Source organism: Sturnira hondurensis, unplaced genomic scaffold, assembly GCF_014824575.4.
Source record: "Sturnira hondurensis isolate 20B ecotype Veracruz unplaced genomic scaffold, ASM1482457v3 Scaffold0008761, whole genome shotgun sequence".
Lineage (NCBI taxonomy): Eukaryota > Metazoa > Chordata > Mammalia > Chiroptera > Phyllostomidae > Sturnira > Sturnira hondurensis.
The window spans coordinates 4,289,066-4,292,454 of NW_028081392.1; the positions used below are offsets into that span (position 1 = coordinate 4,289,066).

Sequence of the window (3,389 nt, forward strand, 5' to 3'; positions counted from 1 at the left end):
AAGCACACTCACAATACATTAAAAACTACAAACTATTATTAACTTAATAACAAAAAGATAAATAACCTAACTAAAAATGAGCAAAGGCTCTGAATAGAAATTTTTCCAAAGAAGACATATGAATGGCCAATAAGCACATGAAAACATCATTAGCCATCATGGGAATCTAAGTCAAAACCACAGTGAGATACCACTTTATACTCACTAGGATGGTTATAATAAAAAAGACAGATAATAACAAATGTTGGCAAGAACATGTAGAAATTGGAACCCTTGTACATTGCTGATGGGAATGTAAATGACACAGCCACTTTAGAAAAGTTACTATATGACATGACCATTTCTAGACAGATATCAAGAAAAATGTGAACATGCCTTGCAGACACTGATGCCGCCTCGTACCTTCCCACGTCCAGCCACGGTCACCCCCACCGTGTTTTTCAGTGTTCTAAAGGCAGCAGAGAACTTTCATGCTCTGAGCACTGGAGAGAAAGGATTTGGTTATAAAGGCTCCTGCTGTCCCAGAATTATTCTGGGATTTATGTGCAGGGTGGTGACTCCACACACCACAACAGCACAGGCAGCAAGTCCATCTACAGAGGGAAATCTGATGATGAGAATTTCATCCTGAAGCACACAGGTCCTGGCATCTTGTCTGTGGCAAACGCTGGACCCAACACAAACGGTTCCCAGTGTTTCACCTGCACTGCCAAGACCAAGTGGCTGGACGGCAAGCATGTGGTCTTTGGCCAGGTGAAAGATGGCACGGACGCTGTGACAGCCGTGGAGCGTCATGGGTCCAGGAATGACAAGACCAACAAGAAAATCACCATTACGGACTGTGGACAAGTCTCATAAATTTGACTTGTGTTTTATCTTAATCATCAGACCATTCCTTCAGCAGCTTAGAAGAGCACCCCTTCACCTCTATCTGCTTGGAAGTTTCTATAATCTTTGTGCTCTTGCCGCAGTTCATTGGGTTCCATGTTTTCCCTGCCCCAAGTCTAGCTAATTTGCAGAGTTAAGTTTATAATTATGAAATAAAAACTAAACAACAACAAAAAATGAAAAATGAGAACATACGTTGGCATAAAAACTTGCACGTGTACTTTATAACAGCATTCTTCATTATAGCCAAAAGCCAGTTTATGTATTTAGTGCAAAAAAAATAGTGTTCTTTATGTGAGTATTTCATTTGCACTGCCTATAGAAAAAGTCTGTAACCCATGAATGCAAGTACCAGGTCTGATTTTGCTCGTTATTGTTATGTCTTCCGTGAAGCAGAGGGCTCAACGTAGGGGCGCAGTCCATAAACAGTTGAATCAACGAACAAAAAACATGCAAAGAAAGAATACCCAAATAATATGGCTAGCACTTACTCTCCCTTAAGAAACTAATTCCTATTTGGGAATTCGTTGGCAGGATAGGAACAAGGGGAGTTAGTTATGTAAATCCAAAATTTTATTGAAAAGTTTTATTTTTTTTAAAGATTTTATTTATTTATTTTTAGAGAGAAGGGAAGGGATGGAGAAAGGGAGAGAAACATTAATGTATGGCTGCTTCTCACGTGCCCCCTACTGGGGACCTGGCCTGCAACCCAGGAATGGGCCCTAACTGGGAATCAAACCAGTGGCCCTTTGGTTCACAGGCCAGCACTCAGTCCACTGAGTCACAGCAGCCAGGGCCTACTGAAAAATTTTAAAATGGCATACCACATATATACAGGACTCCCCTTCACAGAGTATAAACTGAAGTTGGAACAAAACAGAGATTATTATAGTCACTGCTATACTCATGGAACATGTATATATATATAAATGTAAAATTTATCTCAATGAATTGCCACAAAGTGAACAGAACCTTGGAACCACCTCCCACTCAAAAAAAAATCCAACACTCCTATTTCCAAGAAGCTCCCTTCCAACCCCTTCCAATGACTACCTTCTCCCTCCTCCCCACACTAAACACTTTCATGGCTTCTAACACAGATTTGTTTGGCTGTTTTTTTATGTATATAAATGAAATAATATAGTACTTTTTTTTTAGTGTCTGGCTACTTTGGTTCAGCATTTATCTGTGATGTTGTATATAGCTGTAGTTAATTTATTTTCCTTGCCATACAGTACTCCAACATGAATACACTGCAGTTTATGTATCTGTTCTCTTTTGTTGTAAAAAAAGGTTTTATTTATTGATTTGAAAAAGAGAGAGAGAGACATTGATTTGTTGTTCTACTTATTTACGCATTCATCGGTTGCTTCCTGTGTGTGCCCTGATCTGGGATCGAATCTGCAACCTTGGTGTACCAGGAAGGTGCTCTAACCAACTGAGCTATCTGGTTAGGGCTAGTATCTGTTATTATCTGTCTTTTATTTACTTTTTATTTTTATTTTTTAAAGCAAAGTTCTTGGCATTTTTTAAGAGATTTTATTTATTTATCTTTAGAGGGGAAGGAAGGAAGAGAAGGAGAGAAATATCAGTGTATGGTTCCCCCTCATGAGTCCCCTGCCAGGAACTGGCCTGCAACCCAGACATGTGCCCTGACTGGGAATCGAACCACGATCCTTTGGTTTGCAGGTTCGCGCTCAATCCACTGAGCAACACCAGCCAGGGCTGTCTTTTATTTTTTGAAAAAATTTATTTATTCATTTTTAGAGAGAAGGGAAGGGAGGGAGAGGAACATCAATGTGTGAGAGAAACATGGTTCTGTTGCTTCTCTCACACCCCCAAAGGGCCCTGGCCTGCAACCCAGGCACATGCCCTGACGGTGAACCCAACCAGTCACCCTTTGCTTTGCGGGGCAATGCCCAGCCCACTGAGCCACACCAGTCAGAACTCTTTTCTTCTCTTGATGGACATTTAGGTTGTTTCTAGCTTAGAGCTATTATGAATAATGCTGCTATAAATATTCTTGTACATATCTTTTGAGGTCTTGCACATGCATTCCTGTTAGTTCTATGCCTGAGAGTGGAATTACTGAATCCCAGGACACGATCTGTTCAGCTTTAATGATGCTGACAGACAGTTTTTCAAGAATGCCAATCACTCCACACACTTGTCAGCACTTAGTGGCCTTTAGTGCCTCGATATTTAGTAGCTGATGCCTCCCTTTCAGAAAAGGGTGGCCTTAGCCATGGGAACTGCAATGACTTCCTGCAGGGACAGGTCCTCTCCAGCACTCGTTCCTGCACAGGTCAGCATACCCAGTTGGACTGTTTTGGGTTCATTTCTTTCTTCTGAAGTTATGAAATATTTAAAGTCAACGTGAAAAAGAGAAAATCGTAGAATTGATGCCACATCTCACCTCTTAGTTTTGTAAAGTCTTAAGAATTTGTAATATTTGTTTCCAATCAATTTTTAAAAACAAACAATTGCAATCATGCCCTCAC

The 3,389-nt window shown here is 40.5% G+C and overlaps 1 pseudogene; it reads left to right on the top strand.

Annotated features, from left to right (window-relative positions):
• The first annotated feature begins 388 nt into the window (after nucleotides 1-388).
• Nucleotides 389-858, top strand: LOC118993434 (peptidyl-prolyl cis-trans isomerase A-like; annotated as a pseudogene).
• The last annotated feature ends 2,531 nt before the right edge of the window (nucleotides 859-3,389 follow it).